This window comes from Scyliorhinus torazame, chromosome 11 (genome assembly GCF_047496885.1).
Source record: "Scyliorhinus torazame isolate Kashiwa2021f chromosome 11, sScyTor2.1, whole genome shotgun sequence".
NCBI lineage: Eukaryota > Metazoa > Chordata > Chondrichthyes > Carcharhiniformes > Scyliorhinidae > Scyliorhinus > Scyliorhinus torazame.
Genome location: NC_092717.1, coordinates 216,696,986 through 216,720,835, shown reverse-complemented (window position 1 = coordinate 216,720,835; position 23,850 = coordinate 216,696,986). Strand labels below are relative to the sequence as shown.

The 23,850-nt window shown below is 48.2% G+C and overlaps 1 long non-coding RNA gene across 1 annotated transcript in view; it reads left to right on the top strand.

Annotated features, from left to right (window-relative positions):
• The window catches only part of LOC140385789 (uncharacterized), a 124,435-nt gene that overhangs the window by 53,573 nt on the left and 47,012 nt on the right, over positions 1-23,850 (top strand). The window contains exon 2 of the long non-coding RNA XR_011933476.1: positions 7,663-7,785. This is a non-coding gene — a long non-coding RNA (uncharacterized lncRNA). The remainder of the gene's footprint in view (positions 1-7,662; positions 7,786-23,850) is intronic.

The window sequence follows — 23,850 nt, the reverse complement described above, 5'->3', positions numbered from 1 at the left end:
TGGTTCAATTGGCTCTGTTTTATAACCTTTGCTCTCGAGTCGCCGGGTATCTTTATGATACCGCCACGAGGTTCAAGTTCAAGTAATGATCAATAACTCAAGACACCAATTAGTAAGATTCAAATCAAAGCACATTTATTATACACAGTAAATCGCTACTCATGCATAAACTCTTCTTTCTAAGCTATTTCTATCACCAACAGGCCTATACTTAGCTTCGGACTGGCCCACCAGGTCAGGGGAACAAATGGCCTTTGGTTCGGGTTCTGAGTCTGCGGGATTCAAAAGCTGGTATGGACCGGTAGCTAGGAGCGCCTATCTTGTAGCGAGCGTTGACTTGAGACTTACGTTCTTTGGAGGCAGCTGGACAGGTCACTGTCAAGGGTTGATTCGTGTTGCTGAGTGACCCTGTCAAGAAGGACGATTTGAACTTGGGGGCTTTACTTTATAGTCCCTGGGGGCTTCCCGCCTTTCGGGGCGGACCCCGTACCTGGTTTCAAGTGATTGGACTTTGTTCCAATCGCTTGGTTCGATTTCTCCAATACTGGAGCGGTTCCCTGATCGATGGGCGGTCTTTAGGTGTCCGTTAACCTCTTTTGTGTTGGCTCCTGCTTGCGCCGAAGAGTCTGGCTTGGCCTTGTTTACCTTAAATGTTTTCAGTGTTCCCGGGGATCGCTCATTAGTATGTAGATGGCCGCTACATTATTATGCAGATGGTTGCTGATATCAATGCTGTCTGGGCTTTTGCAGAGTCTAATACACAGTAACTTGCACCTGCTAGTTTTTGCCTGTGTTGGCTGAATTTCCCTTCAGCCTTTGCTGTTCTCCATTTTACGTCGGGAATTGGCCAACCGAGGTGGCTACAGTGGGTATGATATCCTATGTAAGGGCTATAAACTTTCAATTGGTGAGGGCTTGCCGGGAACAAGCACAATGGAACTAGTTGACAGACTACACTTTGTGGCCTTTGACCTGGGAAGTGACACTGCTTAGTCACATTCCTAAAGTGTTCCATCTTTTCCTTTTCCCTGTTCTGGAGCTATTGTACAGATCTGGTCTTCATCTGACTGTCTATTGACAGTCGCAATGCTGCCCTCTGGGAAAGTCCCTCTAGGCTGTTAAACGGGGCAGTGCTTTTTGCATCCACCTTTTAAAAAAAAATCTTAATTTTCACAAGTAGGCTTACATTGACACTGCAATGAAGTTACTGTGGAAAGCTCCTAGTCGCCACATTCCTGCGCCTGTTCGGGTACACAGAGGGAGAATTCAGAATGTCCAGTTCATCGAACAGCTTGGGCTGGATTCTCTGCAGCCCCTCGCCGAAATTACGTTCGAAGCGGGGGCGGAGAATCCAATTTCACGGCAAAATCGGCCTGGCGCCGGTCGGGCGATTCTCCGGGACCCGAAAATCGGCGCGATCGCGGAGTACGCTGCACGGCAGGGGGCCCATTCACAGAGGTCCGCCCAGCGATCCTCCGCTCCCGATGGCGTGGAACTAACCTGGTATTGCCGGTCGGGATGCTGACGTGGCGGCTGCGGACTCAGTCCGCAGAAGCCCTGGTGGGGGGAGGGGGGATTGGACACTGGGGGTGGGCCTTATAAGCGGCCGGGGAGTGCTTGTGTGCGGTTAGATGATCGGGCGCGCAGCCGATCGGGTAGGGGGGGGGGGGGGAGGGGGTCTAATTATCCTGTCAGCCTCCGCAGCCCAAGTCAGCCATGGAGTTCGGCGAGGTCGCCGCCGTGTGCATGTGTGGACTCAAAACTGGAAGTGCGGGGGCGCGTATCCGCAGTTAATGCTGCGAGAATTACTCCTGGTCCCTGCTAGCCCCCTGCAGGGCACTGAATTAGCTGTACTTTTTTCCAGGAATCTCTAGAGTAAACCTCCAGTGTTTGTACGCCGGCGTGGTGACATAGTCCCATTTTGGGAGAATCCAGCCCCTTGTCTTTCGGGACTTGTGGGAGGAAACCGGAGCACCCGGAGGAAACCCACGCAGACAACGTGCAAACTCCGCACAGACAGTGACCCAAGCTGGAATCGAACCAGGGACGTTGGTGCTGTGAAGCAACAGTGCTAACCACTGTGCTACCATGCTGCCCACTGTGCTGTAGCGTTCCTACGTTTCCGCGGGGAAAGGCTGAATACTTGCTGCTTATCTCACATGGTCCCAATGGGACTCCTTTCACTTCACTCTGTCCCACATCCTTGGCAATGACTGACAAATATTTAAAATCTATCCTGATCTTTATAAAAAGGTGGAACAATATCTACCCCCATATGTAGCTCTTTGCCTTTAGGCAGCTCATTCTGTTGAAGTCTGAACTCAGAGCCCCATCCTTCACATCTCCAATTAGGCTGGCTTCCCACACAAGGCCGAACCGGCTCATGCTAATTATTCAATTGAATTGATCCGTGAAGGTTGTGAGCAATCAGCTCAACGTGCTTTTGGCCAGCTTTGTGTTGTGCTGCGAGGTTAATCATTCAGGCTTCATTTCACGGAGGCCTAAAAGAACACCAGCCCCATATATCTTCAGGCAAGAATTTGTTCAATGGGTGGAATCTTCCCAAAACTTAACCAAGTGTTACTCTCGGCGCGAAAACCGTGCGAATCCCACTGGCCTCGGTGGCGCAATCCAGGGCCGCAATTATTAGGCACTTTTTATTTTAAAAAATCTTTCTCACGTGAAAACCGCAGTGCCTGTGGTGTGAAACATCTGAATGTGGCCACCCCGGGGGTCAATTGAGCACTTTAATCAGGGGTACGCTGCATTTCAGGCGCCACAGCTCTTTTCATTCAGGATGGCAGCGAGGAAGCCAGGGTTTTACAGTATGGAAAGAGGCCCATCGTGTCCGCGCCGACCATCAAGCACTGAATCATTCCAATCCCATTTTCCAGCTCTTGGCCTGTAGCTTGTATGCTGTGGCATTTCAAATACTCATCTAAATACTTCTTAAACGTTGTGAGGATTCCCGCCTCTCCCACTTTTTCAGGCAGTGAGTCCCAGATTCCAACCACCCTCTGTGGTAAAAAAAATGTTTCCTCCCATCTCTTCTAAACCTCCTGCACCTTACCTTAAATCTATGCCCCCTGGATATTGACCCCCCCCCCCCCCCCCCGCCATTATGCCCCCTCAGCCTTCTCTGCTCCCGGGAAAACCCCCCAGCCTATCCAGTTTCTCTTGATAGCTGAAACGATCCAGCCCAGGCAACATCCTGATGAATCTCCTCTGCATCCTCTCCAGTGCAATCACTTCCTTTCTGTAGTGTGGTGACCATAATTTTACACAGTACACCAGCTGTGGCCTAACGAGTGTTTTATACAGCTCCAGCATAACCTTCAGGAAGAGGCAGTGCTAATAAGATAATTCAGAGTGCTCAGTGCTGTAATCCCTCTATGCTTAAGCCTACTGGATAGCTAATCCTAACAAGTATTCTGTTTTGGATTTCCTATCAGAAAAAACAACAGCAGCGCCAGAACAGTGGCACCACGGCTGGCTCTGTTGTTCAGCAGGGAGCATCAAAGCGCAGAAGAATAATACACATAGGGGACTCCATAGTCAGGAGCACAGATAGACGCTTTGGTGGTTGTAAAAAAGACTTCATGATGGTGTGTTGACTCACTGGTGCCAGGGTCTGGGATGTCACTGAATGGCTGCAGGACATCCTGAAGAGGGAGGGTGATAAGACAGAGGTCATGGTATATGTCGGTACCAATGATATAGATAGAAAGAGGGATGAGGTCCTGCATCAAGAATTCAGGGAGTTAGGCAATAGACTAAAGAGCAGGACCTCTTGGGGTGTAATCTCTGGATTACTCCAGTGTCACATGTTAGTGAATACAGGAATAGGAGAATAGCACAGATGAATGCACGCCTTAGAAGTTAGTGCAGAAGGGTTTAGATTCCCAGACCATTGTGACCATTTTTGGGGAAGGTGGGACCTGTACAAGCAGGACGGTCTACCTCGAAACCAGATAAGGACTACATCCTCGTTGGTGGGTTTGCTAGTGCTGTTGGAAAGAATTGAAACTAGTTTGGCAGGAGGAGGGGCGCAGACTGATAGCAGAATAGGAACACAGTATAACATAGAAAAGCAATTGTTATATTACTTGGTTTAAGTAATATATGTCGTTACTAACTGTAGACGATGTTGAAGAACACTCGAGTCTTTGAAGTAAACTGAAAGAATTTATTAAGTAATGACAAAACTAATAAATGAGTTTGACACTCTACTGATCTAACTCTAGCAATAAAGTAAGAATAACTAACTGTACAAACTGTATCTAAGCTACACGTGGTGGCTGGGCTGAGATCTCTCTGCTACACTGATGTTCTTCTTGTAACACCTGCTGGAAAAGAGCGAGAGAGCTTCTGGGATCTCCGGTTATATAGTGAGTCGTGCAATGCCCTCTAGTGGTTATGCCACAGCTGGGTGTTGCGATTAACCCCTTAATTACATGTCTGTCTACATATCATTACTTCCCCCCCTTTTTTTTTTAACATTTCTTGCTTGGTAACAAGGAAAAATGGATAACAATATTAAAGATAAGAACGTGATATGTATGACTTAGTTACACAGCAAACATGTAAAAGAAAATGTTCATAAGTCCAGCCTTTTAGGTCGCCGTCTCGTTCTCGATGACCTTCTGAGAAGTGGCGGTGGAGACATCGATGGCTCGATAGTTGTGTGTGAATCACGACTAGTAGAGTTGTTGGTTATGGTGTCCCTAAATATCGCTTCATTAAATGACACTTGAGGAGAAATCAGTTGTGGGCAAGTGATGTTTTGAAGTGCCCTTCGATTTCTGAGAATGGTGGTGCCATCAGCTGTTTTTAAAACGTGGGATCTGGGTGCGTCTTGTCGAATGATGACAGCTGGTGCAGAGCAACTGCCATCAGGTACTTTGATTCTGACGGTATCTTCTGGAGTTAGCAAGTCCAGAGCTGGTGACATGGCAGTCGATAATGGAGTAGCACGATATGAGAGGAATGCTAAGTGAATGTTGGATGCGTAATCCGAGGCTTTGTTGATTAGCCGTTTGACTATGTGCACCCCCTTATCAACTTTGCCGTTGGACTGCGGGTAGTGCAGACTAGAGGGGACGTGCTTAAATTGTAGCATTTTGCAATCGCAGTCCAGTCTCGACTGTGAAAGCACGGTCCATTGTCAGTCATAACAGTGTTCGGTATGCCATGACGAGAGAAAGTTTCTTTGCATGCTTTGATCACGGTCTTTGCGGTGACATCAGACAGCTTCATTACTTCAGGGTAGTTCGAGTAGTAGTCTATAAGGAGTATGTAGTCACGATCATTAGAATGGCAGCACGGTAGCATTGTGTATAGCACAATTGCTTCACAGCTCCAAGGTCCCAGGTTCGATTCCGGCTTGGGTCACTGTCTGTGCGGAGTTTGCACATCCTCCCCGTGTGTGCGTGGGTTTCCTCCAGATGCTCCGGTTTCCTCCCACAGTCCAAAGATGTGCAGGTTAGGTGGACTGGCCATGATAAATTGCCCTTAGTGTCCAAAATTGCCCTTAGTGTTGGGTGGGGTTACTGGGTTATGGGGATAGGGTGGAGGTATTGACCTTGGGTAGGGTGCTCTTTCCAAGAGCCGGTGCAGACTCGATGGGCCGAATGGCCTCCTTCTGCACTGTAAATTCTATGATAACTATGAATGTGCAGAGCTTTCTGCTGGATTCTTCTAGTTGTATTTGCCAGAATCCAAGCTTGGTAAAGATGCGCGCGTGTGCGATCTCGCTTGTAATCTCTTCTTTTTTCGTGATCGGGTAATGTTCCCACATGATGTTTCTGTTTAGGTCCTTGGGGTCGATGCAAATTTGTAAATCACCCGAAGGCTTTTTTACGCACATCGTCGAACTGACCCAGTCAGTCGGTTCCGTGACTGTGGAGATGATGCCTTTCTTCTGTAGAGTTGCGAGTTCTGATTTTTACCGTTCCCTCAATGGAGCAGGAACTCTCCTTGGTGGGTGAACTACTGGCTGCGCATCAGGACGCAGCAGAATTTTGTATTCAAATGGAAGTGTGCCCATTCCGCTGAAGACATCTTGTTATTGATCCAGTATTAGCACAAGTGGGTTGCACATTAAGTCATTAGCACATTGAGTCATTGATCCAGTATTAGGGCAGCACGGTAGCGCAAGTGGGGGCAGCACGGTAGCACAAGTGGATAGCACTGTGGCTTCACAGCGCCAGGGTCCCAGGTTCAATTCTCCGCTGGGTCACTGTCTGTGCGGAGTTTGCACGTTCTCCCCGTGTCTGTATGGGTTTCCTCCGGATGCTCCGGTTTCCTCCCACAGTCCAAAAACGTGCAGGTTAGGGGGATTGGCCATGATAAATTGCTTTTAGTGACAAAAAAAGGTTAGGAAGGGTTACTGGGTTACGGGGATAGGGTGGAAGTGAGGGCTTAAATGGGTCGGTGCAGACTCGATGGGCCAAATGGCCTCCTTCTGCACTGTATGTTCTATGTTCTATTCCTTCAATTCTGCTCTGAAGAGCTTGATGAGACGACGTCAATGTGTAAATCCTTTGAATAAGGTTCAATTGCTTGCAGGCTTTCGCCCTTAAGAGCGACGGCTTGTCTGATTGGACAATCTCAAATCTCAGGCTCGTCTCTATGTGTTTGTTTGATACTACTAAATGGCATGACCCCAAGGATGGGATTGCGTTGTCATTGTAGTCCTGAAGTTTTCAGGCAGCTCGAAGGAGTTTGGGAGTTTGCTTGATCTTCGTGAAGTCGAGCTTCAAAAGCAGGTTAGCGGAGGCACCTGTATTCAGCTTGAATGTAATCGTGCATCTGTTTGCATCCAACACTGTGTTCCATTCAGCTTCAGAATCGATGGCATGGAGGGATTGCACTTGCGATGTATTCTCTGTGGAGTTTTCAAACATTTCACTAATTCCCACTTGGAATGTTTTATCCAGGTAATCATCGTCTGGATTTGTTGCACTATCTTGATCAAACTCATCCGTTTGCAGTTGTACACTTCTAATGTGACTCTGCTTTAAATTCGCTCTTTGACTTTTAAATTGTGGTACGGATCTTCACTGAGCAGCATAGTGGTTTAGTCTCCCACATTGGAGACATTGGGCGGGATTCTCCCCTACCCGGTGGGGCGGGGGGTCCTGGCGGGATGGAGTGGCATGAACCACTTCAGCGTCGGGCCGCCCCAAAGATGCGGATTTCTCTGCACCTTTAGGGGCCAAGCCCTCACCTTTAGGGGATAGGCCCACGCCAAAGTGGTTGCCGTCACGCCGGCTGGCGGGAAGGCCTTTGACGCCATGCCAGCCGGGGCCGAAGGGACTCCGCCAGCCGGCGGAAGTCTGCGCATGCGCGGGAGCATCAGCGGCTGTTGATGTCATCCCCGCGCATGCACGGGGGGGGGGTGTCACCTACATGTCGGCCGTGGCGGAGGCTGATGGCCGCGCGTAGGAAAATAGTGCCGCCCCCCCAGCGATTCTTCAACCCGGCGGGGGTTCGGAGAATCCCGCCCATTGTTTGTCTTTCGCAGGGCATTTTTTTCAAAAGTGGCGGTATCACACCTCGTGCACATCATCGCTTTAATGTCATGACATTCCGTGCGTCTTCGTGCATGCACAGTGCGGTTCTCGACCGTTTTGTATCTTTTTTCATACTGCGCATGTGCAGGGCCCGCGTGCGTGCGCGCAAGATGACTGCCGTCAGAAACATGGAGCCTCTTCAATTGGGACACAGCCTGGATGCACTCGACCCCATGGAGGTTTTTTTCGCCACTTTCAGTGAGCTTATGCTGTAAGTACTGATTTTTTTGACTGTTCATTCACCAAACACGTTTCCATAGCGATTGCAAGAGTCATTTTTTTTGCTTAAGTAATTGCTCTCTAAGAGGTTTATCAATTATTCCAAATACTATCTGGTCTCTGATCATTGAGTCATTTAGTGCAGCAAAATTGCAGGATTGAGCTAACAGTTTAAGGTCAGTCAAAAAGCTGTTAAATAAAAAGCTCTTCCCCTTGCATCCTTTTTTTGAAGATGTAGCGCTCAAATATTTCATTTGTCTGGACCTTGCAGTGGCTATCAAATTTTTCAAGGATGGTTTCATGCTTTGTTTTATCCTGAAAAGAGTTGTAGATCTCGATCGCATGTTGACCAGCCGTAGTCAGTAAAAGAGCTATTTTTCGAGCATCTGTCGAGTTTGTTAAGTCAGACGCTTCTACATACAGTTGAAATTGTTGTTTAAACAACCGCCAGTTAACATTAAGGTTACCGGTGATCCTGAGGTGATGAGGAGCTTGTGGTCTGTCCATCGTGCCTGGAATCAGCAGGTTTTGTTCCGAAGGAGATGCATCTGTTGCCACATAGCTATCTGGTTTTCTCTCTAAACTTACTAAATTTAACAAGGTAGATACAGTAGTCACTCTGGTATCATGTTATATTACTTGGTTTAAGTAATATATATGTCGTTACTAACTGTAGACGATGTTGAAGCCTTTGAAGTAAACTGAAAGAATTTATTAAGTAATGACAAAACTAATAAATGAGTTCGACACTCTACGGATCTAACTCTAGCAATAAAGTAAGAATAACTAACTGTACAAACTGTATCTAAACTACACGTGGTGGCTGGCCTGAGATCTCTCTGCTACACTGATGTTCTTCTTGTAACTCCTGTCGGAAAAGAGCGAGAGAGCTTCTGGGAGCTCTGGTTATATAGTGGGTTGTGTAATGCCCTCTAGTGGTTATGCCACAGCTGGGTGTTGTGATTAACCCCTTAATTACATGTCTGTCTACAGATCATTACAGCAATCAGGTCAGGGGATACAGCGGTAGTAAGTTTCAAGGGAGTAAAGCAAGGCTGGATGGCCTCTACTTTAATGCCAAGAGTATTAAAGGTAAAACGGATGAGTTAAGGGTGATGATTGACAAGTGTAGTTATGAAACAATAGCTCTCACAGTGACATCGTTGAGTGACGGGCAGGATTGGCAGGTCAACATCCTGGGATATAGAATCTTCGGACAAGACATAGGCGAGGGTAGAAGAGGAGGAGACATTGCATTATTAGTTAAGGGGGCAGTTACTGCAGTAAGGAGAGATGATATTGTGGAGGGGGCATCAAATTAAGCTTTGTGGGTAGAGTTTAGGAATAAAAGGGACAACTACTTTGCTAGGTGTTTATTATCGGCCCCTAGATAGTCAGTGGGAAATTGAGGAGCAAATATGTGCAAAATTCACAGAGAGGCGTAAAAATAATAAGAGGGTAATTATGTTAGGTGATTTCAATTGTCCCATCGAGTCTGCACCGACCCACTTAAGCTCTCACTTCCACCCTATCCCCCGAACCCAAGAATCCCTTCTACCCTTTTTGAACACTAAGGGCAATTTAGCATGGCCAATCCACCTAGTCTGCATGTCTTTGGACTGTGGGAGGAAACCGTAGCACCCGGAGGAAACCCATGCAGACACGGGGAGAACGTGCAGACTCCGCACAGACAGTGACCCAGCAGGGAATCGAACCTGGGACCCTGGAGCTGTAGGGCAACTGTGCTAACCACTGTGCTACCGTGCTGCCCCATGTTAGCCATCACTTTAAGGGCTTAGATGAGCAGAGTTCTTAAAATGTATACAGGAGACCCTTTCAGCTCAATACGTAGTGGATCCAACAAGGGACGGTGCAGTGCTGGACCTAATTCTGGGGAATGAAGCTGGACAGGTGATTGATGTGTTGGTGGGGGAGCATTTTAGTGCTGGCAACCACAACATGGTTCAATTTAAATTCGTTGTGGACAAAGAAATAGACAAGTTGCAAAAAAAGGTTTTAGACTGGGGAAGAGTAGATTTTAACAAACTAAGGCAGGATCGGGCCCAGGTGGACTTGAAAGAGTTACTTATGCAGAAATCTACAGAAGAGCAGTGGGGGGTGCTCAAAGATGAAATGAGGAGGGTACAGGCCCAATATGTTCCTTCTAGGGTAATAGAAAAGTGTATCAAACTCAGGGAACCATGGATGACCAGTGACATTCAGGATTCGATGAGAAGAAAAATCATAGAATCATAGAATTTACAGCGCAGAAGGAGGCCATTCGTCCCATCAGGTTTGCACGGGCCCTTGGAAAGAGCACCCCACCTAAGCAAACACCTCCACCCTATCAGTGTAACCCCACCTAAACTTTTTGGACACTAAGGGCAATTTAGCATGGCCAATCCACCTAACCTGCACATCTTTGGACTGTGGGAGGAAACCGGAGCTCCCGGAGAGACACCCGGAGCAGACACTGGGAGAAAGTGCAAACTCCGCACAGACAGTGACCCAAGCTGGGAATCGAACCTGGGCTCTGGAGCTGTGAAGCAACTGTGCTAACCACTGTGCTATTTTGTTCTTAACAAGCATAAGCAGAGCAAGTCTGCAGAGGCATTAGTGGAGTACAGAAAGTGCAGGGTGGAGCTTAAGGAATCAATTAGGAGAGCAAAGAGGGCATATGAGAAAGCTCTGGCTGGTAAAAGAGGGAAAATCCAAAGATATTCTATAAGTATATCAATGGGAAGAGGATAACTAGGGAAAGAGTAAGGCCCATTAAGGACCAAAGGGGAAATCTGTGGGTGGAGCCAGGGGACATTGGTAGGGTGTTGAACGAATATTTCACATGCCTTCACCCAAGAGAATGAGGAGGTAGTTCTGGAACTCTGGGAGAGAGAGTGAGGGTCTTGAGCAAATTGACATAGGAAGTGACAAAGTATTACAGGTATTGGTGGGCTTAAAAGTGGACAGATCTCCAGGTCCGGATGAATTGTGTCCCAGGCTGCTATGGGAGGCAAGAAAGGAGATTGCCGGAGCTCTGACCCAAATTTTTAATTCACTCTGGCCACAGGGGAGGTGCCAGAGGACTGGAGAACAGCTAATGTGGTCCCACTATTTAAGAAAGGTTGTAGAGACAAGCTAGGGAATGATAGACCAGGGATTTTCACGTAAGTGGTTGGGAAACTACTGGAGAAGATTCTGAAGGAGAGAATTTATCTCCACTTGGAGAGGCAAGGTTTGATCAGGGATCGTCAGGATGGCTTTGTCAAAGGGAGGTCATATCAAAATATTTGATTGAATTTTTGGAGCATGTAACCAAATGTATAGATGAGGGTAGTGCAGTTGATATAGTTTACATGGATTTCAGCAAAGCCTTTGACAAGGCCCCACATGGGAGCCGTATTAAGAACATAAATGCACATGGGATACGGGTGATTTGATAAGGTGGATTCATAATTGGCTTAACGGTAGGAGACAGAGGGATGATGTTAGATGGCTGCTTTAGTGTCTGGAAGCTAGTGACCAATGGCATACCATAGGGATCCGTGCTGGGCCCCCTATTGTTTGTTATATATATAAATGACATAGATGACTATGTGGGGGGTAAGATCAGTAAGTTTGTGGATGACGCCAAGATTGGCTGGGTGGTTAACAGTGAGGTTGAGTGTCTTGGGTTACAGGAAAATATAGATGGAATGGTCAAATCCGCAGATAAGTGGCAGATGGAATTCAACCCTGAAACGTATGAGGTGATACACTTTGGAAGGAGTAATTTAACAAGGAATGTACTATGAAAGATCTGACGCTAGGAAGTTCTGAAGAACAAAGGGACCTTGGCCTGTTTATCCATAGATCTCTGAAGACAGAATGGCAGGTTAATAGGGTGGTGAAAAAGGCATATGGGACACTTGCTTTTATCAATCAGGCCATGGATTACAAAAGCAGGGAGATCATGATGGAGCTGTTGTGCCTTTAATAACCACAGTGTGTGTTTAACCCGTATTCGGTGGACAAATGAACACACAAGTTGTTCAGTACAATAATTGTTTCTTGACACACACAAAGTTAAATACTTAATCAATCACAAATTCATGCACATTGGACTATAAACTAATACACTTAAAATGACCTTACTTAACTTCCAGGTGACTGGCAAGTACAGAGCAGATATGGCATTATCTAGGTTCTGGTCGTCTGGCAGTGCTGGAGTTCGGATAGCTGGTCATCTGTGTCCTCGGTTCTGGTCCCTCTGTGGATGGCATGGATGGTCCTCTTCTTGGCTGGTGATGGGTTTACTGTTGTTGTTGGCTGTCGAAAGCTGCAGTCGAGATAGCTGCAGTCGAGAGAGAGCTTCTAAGGTGGTGCAGCAGCTTTTAACCTGCTTGGATTTCCATGCCCCTTTTTGTGGGTGGCCTGGGTCATTGTCAATCAATTGATCAGGGCTCCATCACCCTGATCGATCAAGTCCAATCAGGGGCTGCCACATTGATTTTGGGGTGAGCACTCAGTGGCCATGCCTGGAACATACCTCTTCATTCACCTGAGGAAGGAGCAGCGCTCCGAAAGCTAGTGACATCGAAACAAACCTGTTGGACTTTAACCTGGTGTTGTAAGACTTCGTACTGTGCTCACCCCAGTCCAAGGCCGGCATCTCCACATCATGCCTGTAAGTGTTGGGGGCAGGAGCTTGGGTGCCGCTGTGTCTGGTAAACAATGTGATTGACAGGATAGTTCTATTGTTCCTGGGGTGCCTGGAGATGATCTTTTTCCTCAGACATTAAAAAACGTCTGAGCTGCAGCTTTTGTGTATCTGCAAGCTGCAGCCTGTCTCTGACATTGACCATTTTTCCCAGCGTTCTTTGCGGGAGGCTATTTTAGATGGCCACACAGCCGTATAGAACTTTGGTGAGGCCACAACTGGAGAACTGTGTGCAATTCTGGTCACCACATTATAGGAAGGATGTAATTGCACTGGAGGGGGTGCAGAGAAGATTCACCAGAATAATGCCTGGGATGGAACATTTAAGTTTTAAAGAGAGTTTTGATAGGCTTGAGTTGTTTTCTCTGGAGCAGAGAAGACTGAGGGGTGACCTGATTGAGGTGTACAAGATTATGGGGTGGCATGGGCAGGGTGGATAGGGAGCAGCTGTTCACTTAGTTGAAGAATCACTTACGAGGGTCTGGTGAACCACTGTAATAGGAGATGTAAGGTAGGACCTGCACTACAGGTTCGCCGGTAGCTCCTGCCGGCTGGCTCCGCCCACGGAGAACTGTATAAATATGCGTGACCTCCAGTGCCCTGCCATTTCGCCAGCTGCAGCAGGAGGCCACGCATCTGACTGTAATAAAGCCACAGTTGTACCCAACTTTAGTCTTTGTGCAATTGATCGTGCATCAATTTATTACAGTCAGATTTTCCACAGAATGGTTATCAGAATTAAGCCCGATCGCCTGCAGCTGGATCCGCACTTGCCCGACGCCAGAAAAGACTTTACTCGCTGGCTAGCATGTTTTGAGGCCTACATCAAGGCTGTGGACCCCGAGCCAATGGAGGCTCAGAAGATAAACGTCCTGTACTCCAAACTGAGCTCCAGCGTGTTCCCGTTGATCCAAGATGCCACGAATTACCCCAAAGCAATGGAACTCCTTAAGGAACACTAAGCGCAGAAGGCGAACACGCTCTTCGTCAGGCATGTACTCGCCACCCGCTCGCAACTATCTGGTGAGTCCATCGAAGACTTCTGGCGGGCCCTAATTCCACTCGTCCGGGACTGTGAGTGTCAGGCCGTTACGGCCGCCAAACATGCAAATCTCCTCATGCGCAATGCCTTCGTGAAGGGGATTGCGTCGGACTGCGTCCGAGAACGATTACTGGAAGGAGACGAAAACCTTGGCGCTCTCCATGACGGTCGCATCCCTTAACGTACAATCGTACCACTCCCGCCGCGCTGCCCACCCTTCTACTCCTTCCTACCCCTCCTGGACACCGCCGCCGACCTCCTCAGCCGGGGCCCTGCCTTCGCAATACGCCTGCGCCGCACGCCGATCTGCGCACCCTGGGGGTCCCTGCTGCTACTTCTGCGGTCAGCAGAAGCACCACCGCCAACACTGCCCGGCCCGCACTGCAGTTTGTAAAGCCTGCAGTAAAAAGCGCCACTTTGCGGCTGTGTGCCAGGCCCGCGCAGTCACTGCAATCGCGCCCGCTATCGCCCCCTCCCCCATGCCAGACACACAATGGGAGCCGCCATCTTCTCCTCCCGGGTCCATGTGTGACCAATGGGTGCCGCCATCTTGTCCCCCTTTGGCCACGTGCGCCCCATGGGCGCCGCCATCTTGTCCCGACCGCGCAATGTGCGCACCATGGGTGCCGCCATCTTGTCCCCCACAGGGTCTCCGGACATCCCGACATCGGTACCGCACACGCTCGCCACCCGAAGCATCCGATGGCTACCCGCAGCTCGCTTCGATGACGCTGGACCAATCTCGCCCGCACAACCTGGCCACCGCATCGACGACGGTTAAAATCAACGGCCACGCGACCTCGTGCCTGCTGGACTCCGGGAGCACCGAAAGCTTCGTTCACCCAGATACGGTAAGGCGCTGCTCCCTCGCGGTCCACCCTGCCAATCAAAGGATCTCCCTAGCATCCGGATCCCACACCGTCCTGATCCGAGGCTTTTGTACAGTCACCCTCACGTTCCAGGGCGTAGAATTTAGTAACTTCCGCCTCTATGTCCTTCCTAATCTCTGCGCTGCACTCCTGTTGGGCCTGAACTTCCAATGCAACCTCCAAATCCTCACCCTCAAATTCGGCGGGCCCTTACCCCCCCCCCTTACCGTTTGCGGCCTCGCGACCCTCAAGGTCGACCCCCTTCCCTTTTTGCCAATCTAACTGCGGATTGCAAGCCCGTTGCCACTAGGAGCAGACGGTACAGCACCCAGGACAAGACCTTCATCAGGTCCGATGTCCAGCGGCTGCTGAAGGAGGGTATTATCGAGGCCAGGAATAGCCCCTGGAGAGCCCAAGTGGTAGTGGTTAAAACTGGGGAGAAACACAGGATGGTCGTGGACTACAGCCAGACCATCAATCGGTACACGCAGCTCGACGCGTACCCACTCCCACGCATATCTGATATGGTCAATCAGATTGCGCAGTACCGGGTCTTCTCAACAATTGACCTGAAATCCGCCTACCACCAGCTCCCCATCCGGAAGTCGGACTGACCATACACTGCCTTCGAGGTGGACGGTCGCCTCTACCACTTCCTTAGGGTCCCTTTCGGTGTCACAAACGGAGTCTCGGTCTTCCAAAGAGAGATGGACTGAATGGTCGACCAGTACGGTTTGCGGGCCATCTTTCCGTACTTAGATAATGTCACCATCTGCGGCCGTGACCAGCAGGACCACGATGCCAACCTTGATAAATTCCTCCGCACTGCCACTCTTCTCAACCTGACCTACAACAAAGAGAAGTGTGTGTTCAGCACGACCCGGTTAGCCATTCTCGGCTATATAGTCCAAAACGGACTTCTCGGGCCCGACCCCGACCGTATGCATGGAACTTCCCCTCCCCCACTGCCCCAAGGCCCTCAAACGCTGCCTGGGGTTCTTTTCCTCCTACGCTCAGTGGGTCCCAAACTATGCGGACAAGGCCCGCCCACTCATTCAGTCCACCCAATTCCCCCTCGCGGCCGAGGCACAACACGCTATTGCCCGCATCAGAGCAGACATCGCCAAGGCCGGGATGCGCGCAGTGGACGAGTCACTGCCTTTCCAAATAGAAAGCGACGCTTCAGACATCGCCCTTTCTGCCACTCTAAACCAGGCAGGCAGACCCGTGGCATTCTTTTCCCGCACCCTTCATGCCTCTGAAATTCGACACACATCCGTCGAAAAGGAGGCCCAAGCTATCGTTGAAGCTGTGTGGCATTGGAGGCATTACCTGGCCGGTAAGAGATTCACTCTCCTTAAGGACCAACGGTCGGTAGCCTTCATGTTCAACAACACACAGCGGGGCAAGATCAAAAATGATAAAATCTTGCGGTGGGGAATCGAGCTCTCCACCTATAATTACGAGATCTTGTATCACCCCGGTAAACTCAACGAGCCCCCAGGCGCCCTCTCCCGAGGTACATGTGCCAGCGCACAAGTGGACCAACTCCGGGCCCAACACGACAGCCTTTGTCCCGGGGGTCACTCGATTGTACCATTTGGTCAAAGCTCACAATCTGCCCTACTCCATCGAGGAAGTAAGGACAGTCACCAGGGACTGCCAGGTCTGTGTGGAGTGCAAGCCGCACTTCTACCGGCCAGACCATGCACGCCTGGTGAAGGCTTCCCTCCCCTTTGAACGCCTCAGCGTGGATTTCAAAGGGCCCCTCCCCTCCACCGACCATAACACATACATTCTCAGTGTGGTCGATGAGTACTCCAGATTCCCCTTCGCCATCCCATGCCCCGATATGAAGCCTGCCACCGTCATCAAGGCCCTCAGCACCATCTTCGCTCTGTTTGGTTTCCCCGCCTACATCCACGGTGACAGGGGATCCTCATTCATGAGCGATGAGCTGCGTCAGTTCCTGCTGAGCAGGGGTATAGCCTCCAGCAGGACGACCAGCTACAATCCCCAGGGAAATGGGCAAGTAGAACGGGAGAATGGGACGGTTTGGAGGGCCGTCCAGCTGGCCCTACGGTCCAGGAACCTCCCAGCCTCTCGCTGGCAGGAGGTCCTCCCTGACGCTCTACACTCCATCCGGTCACTATCGTACGCCGCCACTAATAACACACCCCATGAACGTGTTTTTACCTTCCCCAGGAAGTCCGCATCCGGGGTGTCGCTCCCGACTTGGCTCGCTGCTCCAGGACCGGTCCTTCTCCATAGGCACGTCCGACTCCACAAGGCCATGTCGGGAACGACACCCTTGGTGGACAGGTTTCACCTGCTCCACGCCAACCCTCAATATGCCTACATTGAGTTCCCTGACGGCCGCCAAGATACTGTCTCACTCAGGGACCTGGCACCATCAGATTCCACCCCCACACACTCCCCCACCATTGCGCCCCCCCCCCCACCTCCCACCGTGCCGCCAATATTGACCCCACCAGAGCACCCCCCCTCCCCTTTCCCGCACAAGAAGACGAAGAGGACTTCTGCACGCTCCCGGAGTTCCCCGTTGACTGGCCAGCATCAGCACCGCCACCACCGACATCGGTGCCACCTCCACCACCGCCAGCACCGACTTCGCCGCCACCGTTACGCCGCTCCCAACGAAGCACCAAAGCACCGGACCGGCTGAACCTTTGACGGACTCCGGACTGTCAACATGGACTTTTCTTTCCCTTCCACTGTACATAATTCCACTAATTGTATATAGTTTCACGTCACCCCCGCCGGACTCATTTTTAACAGGGGGTGAATGTGGTGAACCACTGTAATAGGAGATGTAAGGTAAGACCTGCAGTACAGGTTCACCGGTAGCTCCTGCCGGCTGGCTCCGCCCACGGAGAACTGTATAAATATGCATGAACTCCAGTGCCCTGCCATTTCGCCAGCTGCAGCAGGAGGCCACGCATCTGACTGTAATAGAGCCACAGTTGTACCCAACTTTAGTCTTTGTGCAATTGATTGTGCATCAGAGGGGACACAAGTTCAAAGTGAGGGGTGAGAGGTTTAGGGACGGTTTAGGGGAGGGTTTAGGGGAGATTTGAGGAAAAGCTTTTGTTACCCAGAGAGTGGTGACAGTCTGGAATGCACTGCCTTGGGGGGGGTGGTGGTGGTGGTGGGCGGTGGGTGGGGGGTGGGGGGCGGGCGGGGGGGGGGGGGGAGATTTTAACCTATTCTACATAGCATAAACTTTGTTCATTTACCTCCTTCCACCACCCCCCTTTCCCTGAGCTGCCAGCTGTTCTCAGATAATGCTACATTAACCTGCACAATTGAACTGGTCGAAAGGACATTGTCCTTTTTAGAGTGAATGTTGGGTCTTGAAGCAGCAGCTGGGTTACTTCCTCAAACCAGCAAAAGTTGGTTCCAAGTTTAAATGCAGCAGTGACTTGTGTCCTTGTGCCACTTGTGGGGAATAACAGCAACGAATATTGAGCTGATTTTCTTTTTCGTCTTTCGATAATAAAGATATTGACCCAAAGTGACTTCCCACGCATCTATTTACAAAAACGGAAAAGAAGTAAAGTCCTCAAAGGTTCACCGAGAAGCCATTAGCTGTTCTGGATGTATTTGTATGTAAAATATGTCGGAGCAGAACTGCAGCTGATGACTTCCTGCATTGTATCGCTCAAAATCTGGAAACATAGGTCAGCAATTTTCCACAAAGCCCTCTCACAATATCAGCCCTAAATTGAAATGTACTCTGTGATCTCAGGACAAGTTAAACAAGTTAATTTTTTGAGTCTTTCCTCAGAAAAAAAGCAAATAATTTCAGTGCTGACCTCATTATATCATTGTTGTGATCACGGGGATTAATATTTACATTTTTAGTGGGAGGTTGCCTGCCCCCTCCTCTGGAGAGGAATTATTGCTGCATTCAGACTTCCTCCCGTTTGAAATTTTTTTTTTTACATTGGGTTATTCTGGCAACTTGACCACAAAAAGACAGTTTACATAGAATGTTTTTTTACAGTGCAGAAGGAGGCCATTCAGCCCAACGGGTCTGCACCGGCTCTTGGAAAGAGCTCCCTACTTAAGCCCACACCTCCATCCTATCCCCGTAACCCAGTAACCCCACCTAACTTTTTTGGACACCAAGGGCGATTTATCATGGCCAATCCACCTAACCTGCACATCTTTGGACTGTGGGAGGAAGCCTGAGCACCCGGAGGAAACCCACGCACACACGGGGAGGACGTGCAGACTCCGCACAGACAGTGACCCAAGCCGGGAATTGTACCTGGGACCCTGGAGCTGTGAAGCAACTGTGCTAACCACGGTGCTACCGTGCTGCAATGTTGAAAGGCATTGTTCGGAAAGTGAATAGATAAAGTTAATCTTCCAAATTGCCCCTCAGTGTCTAAAAGGTTAGATGTGGTTGCTGTATTATGGGGATAAGCTGGGGGGTGTGGGCCTAGGTAGGATGTCTTTTGGAGGGTTGGTGCAAACTCAATGGGCTGAATGACCTCCTTCTGCACTGTATGGATTCTATAATTCTATGCTTACTGGTCTCAAATGCACCTCCCTACCTGTTCCCCATATCCCCTAACCTGTTTTTAAAATCAGAAATTAATCTATCTCCTTCTTGAAACCATTTAATGACTCAGATTCCACCGCACTATGGGGCAGCGAGTTCCACAAATTCACCACACTCTGCGAGAAATAGTTTCTCCTCATCTCAGTTCTAAATCTCCCGCCTCTCAACCTGTGACCTCTTGTTCTAAATTGCCCCACATGGGGGAATAATTTGGTCTATATTTACTTTATCAATCCCTTTGCCTATTTTATATACCTCGATCAGATCACCTCTCATCCTTCCAAACTCCAGCGAGTCTCAGCCCAAACTGTTTAATCTCTCCTCAAACGTCAACCCTTTTATCCCCGGAATCAATCTGGTGAACCTCCTCTGAACCGCCTCCAATGCCATCACTCCTTCTTTAAATAAGGAGACCATTACAAGGGGACATAAATTTAAGGTGAATGGTGGAAGATATAGGGGGGATGTCAGAGGTAGGTTCTTTACCCAGAGAGTAGTGGGGGCATGGAATGCACTGCCTGTGGAAGTAGTTGAATCGGAAACATTAGAGACCTTCAAGCGGCTATTGGATAGGTATATGGATTACGGTAGAGTGAGGGGGTGTAGATTAATTTGTTCTTAATCGAGGACAAAAGTTTGGCACAACATCATGGGCCGAAGGGCCTGTTCTGTGCTGTATTTTTCTATGTTCTATGTAAAACTGGACACAATGCTCCAAATGTGGTCTCACCAACACCCTATACAATTGCAACAACACTTCTCTAATTTTATACTCTTGTCCTTTTGCAATAAATGCTGAAATTCCATTTGCCTTTTAATTACATGCTGTACCTGTATACCAGCTTTCTGCAATTCATGAACAAAGGCACCCAAATCCTTCTGCCCAGATGCATTTTGAATCTATTTTCCATTTTGTTAATAATTTGCCTTTCTATTTTTTCAGCCAACATAACCTCATGCTTATCTACATTAAACTCCATCTGCCAAATTTTGGCCCAATCTCCTAGCCTATCTCTACCCATCTGTAAAACTTTTATCTCCTCTTAACTGCCTGCTTTCCCACCTATTTTAGTATCATCCACAAATGTTGCCATGTTACACTCTATCCCTGCTTTCAGATCATTTATACAGTCATTTATACAGTTATTTATAGATCATTTATATATAATTTATACAGCATGAGCTCAAAAATGGGAGCAGCTAGCTAAACATCAAAATAACAGTAACAGAATAGAGTTAGCACTAACAACAGTTAAATACAAATATACACAGGTAACAGCAACAACTAATGACATCACAACACTTACTGATGACATCAGCAACGGATTTAAATAATAAGATTCATAAAAATAACACTCTATGGCAATTTTATTAAATCTTACACATCTACTTTACATACAGAGTGTTGGGGGGGTTGAAAAACAACTATTGCAAATGTTGAAGATAAAATGTAAAATGCAGAGCATGTCACATACCATCTGAAAGAAAACGATAAACTAATGTTTCAGGTGAAGTCTCACAGATCGACCAAAATATCCCATCAGAGCCAGAACATTTTCTTGCCAGCTCTGCACATCCAACTTTTTCTGTTTTATAGCTGAATAGTCGAAATGACTTTTCACTTGGTGTGCAGCACGGTAGCACAGTGTTTAGCACAATTGCTTCACAGCTCCAGGGTCCCAGTTTGGATTCCCGGCTTGAGTCACTGTCTGTGCGGACGGTGTCTGCGTGGGTTTCCTCCGGGTGCTCCGGTTTCCTCCCACCGTCCAAAGATGTGCAGGTTAGGTGGATTGGCTATGGATTGCCCTTAGTGTCCAAAAAGTTTGGGTGGGATTACGGGGAAAGTGTGGAAGTGTGGGCTTGGGAAGGGTACTTTTTTCAAGGGCTGGTGCAGACCCAATGGGCTGAATGGTCTCCTTCTGCACTGTAAATTCTGTAAAAAAATCTTTTATTTCCAAATTAATATTGCATAATGCTTCCTTATCAATTTCACCACTTTCACCTACAAAAGATCCAAAATGCTGGCGTACATCCTCACTTGCATAATAGCCAAAGGTCCATGTGGTAACTTGAGACCACAAAGAAGGTAAACAAATGCGTTGTGTAAAAGAAGGAACTTCTTTATATAAATGAATAACAACATTTAACAATAACAGTAACTCAGCAGATCAGTAGTAACAATAATAATTTTGAAAACAGAAGCTCTCGTGAAAGTGGTCTTGCTTACCTGTCACCTCTTGCAGACTGAAGAAGCTCGTCCAAAGTTTGCATATGCTCAGAACCCTCAACAGATTTCAGTAAAAACAATTACATAGGAGAAAGAATCATAAGAACGCTCTATACTCGAAATTTTGCTTTATGCGATCCTGGACTTCAAATACTGCCTGTGAAGGCTTGACGCTAACTATATTTCATGGCGGTTTTAGGAAATGCCATCTCATGTGCGAATGGGCTTTAATTGCACAAACAAATTCCAATTCAGGTGCAGGTTGCTTATTAATGCAATTAAGCAGTATCCACATAAGAACAGAAGAACTAGGAGCAGGAGTAGGCCACCTGGCCCCTCGAGCCTGCTCCGCCATTCAATGAGATCATGGCTGATCTTTTGTGGACTCAGCTCCACTTTCCGGCCTGAACACCATAACCCTTTATTCCTTTATTCTTCAAAAAACTATCTATCTTTATCTTAAAAACATGTAATGAAGGAGCCTCAACTGCTTCACTGGGCAAGGAATTCCATAGATTCACAACCTTTCGGGTGAAGAAGTTCCTCCTAAACTCAGTCCTACATCTACTTCCCCTTATTTTGACGCTATGTTCCCTAGTTCTGCTTTCACTCATGGGTGGAAACAACCTCCCTGCATCTATCCTATCTATTCCCTTCATAATTTTATATGTTTCTATAAAATCCTCCCACATCCTTCTAAATTCCAACGAGTACAGTCCCAGTCTACTCAACCTCTCCTCGTAATCCAACCCCTTCAGTTCTGGGATTAACCTAGTGAATCTCCTCTGCACACCCTCCAGTGCCAGTACATCCTTTCTTAGGTAAGGAGACCAAAACGGAACGCAATACTCCAGGTGTGGCCTCACTAACACCTTATACAATTACAGGATAACCTCCCTAGTCTTAAACTCCATCCCTCTAGCAATGAAGGACAAAACTCCATTTGCCTTCTTAATCACCTGTTGCACCTGTGAACCAACTTTTTGTGACTCATGCACTAGCACACCCAGGTCTCTCTGCACATCATTTAAATAATAATCCCTTTTGCTGTTATTCCTACCAAAATGGATAACCTCACATTTGTCAACATTGTATTCCATCTGCCAGACCCTAGCCCATTCACTTAACCTATCCAAATCCCTCTGCACTTTTTGCTTTACCACTCATCTTAGTGTTGTCTGCAAACCTGGACACATTGCACTTGGTCCCCAACTCCAAATCATCTATGTAAATTGTAAACAATTGTGGGCCCAACACTGATCCCTGAGGGACATCACTAGCTGCTGATTGCCAATCAGAGAAACACCCATTAATCCCCACTCTTTGCTTTCTATTAATTAACCAATCCTCTATCCATGCTACTACTTTCCCCTTAATGCCATGCATCTTTATCTCATGCAGCAACCTTTTGTGTGGCACCTTGTCAAAAGCTTTCTGGAAATCCAGATACACCACATCCATTGGCTCCCCATTATCTATCGCACTGGTAATGTCCTCAAAAAATTCTACTCAATTAGCAAGGCATGACCTGCCCTTTATGAACCCATGCTACGTCTGCCCAATGGGACAATTTCCATCCAGATGCCTCGCTATTTCTTCCTTGATGATAGATTCCAGCATCTTCCCTACTACCGAAGTTAAGCTAACTGGCCTATAATTACCCGCTTTCTGCCTACCTTCTGCCTGTACATCTGTTTCAAGTGGCCACCAGCGGAATGCTTATCTAGCACTGGGGGTGGGATTTTGTATTGGCGGAATGCTCTGTTTTGCCGGCAGCCCAGGGGTTTCCTGACGGTGTGGGGCTGCCCCACAATGGGAAACCCCGTTGACCGGCCGCCTGACTTTGGGTGCTATTCTGACAGAAAGACATTATGGTACAAAATTACTATTTGTGACACCCAACTTTGGACCAGAAAATGTACAAAATGTGTTGCAATTTCCCCCTCAGCATGCAGTTTGCTCCAAATGGATGATGGAATGGAACAGTTAGGAATCTAAGGGCCTGTAAAGCTAATGCAATACTGAGGGAGTAAATAGGCAAGTTGTAGTTGTAGGGGATTCTATTATCAGGGGGATAGATAGTATCCTTTGTGAGCAGGATAAAGAGTCCCGCATGGTATGTTGCCTGCCCGGTGCTAGGGTGCGGGACATCTCTGACCGGCTTGAAAGGATACTGGAGAGGGAAGGGGAGGATCCAGTTGTTGTGGTCCATGTCGGTACCAACAACATAGGCAAGTCTAGGAAAGAGGACCTGTTTAGAGATTATAAAGAGCTAGGATTCAAATTAAAAAACAGGTCCTCAAGGGTCATAATCTCCGGATTACTGCCCGAGCCACGTGCAAATTGGCATAGGGAGGCAAGAATAAGGGAAGTTAACACGTGGCTGAAAGAGTGGTGTGGGAAAGAGGGGTTCCTTTTCATGGGACACTGGCATCAGTTTTGGGACAGGGGGGACCTATACCGTTGGGATGGTCTCCACCTGAACCGAGCTGGGACCAGTGTTCTGGCGAAAAGAGTAAATAGGGTGGTCAATAGGACTTTAAACTAAAGATTGGGGGGGAAAGGAAAGTCAGGGAACCAAGAGGTGAAGTAATCAGTGGGAAGCGTAGCTGCTTAGGAATACAAAAAAGCA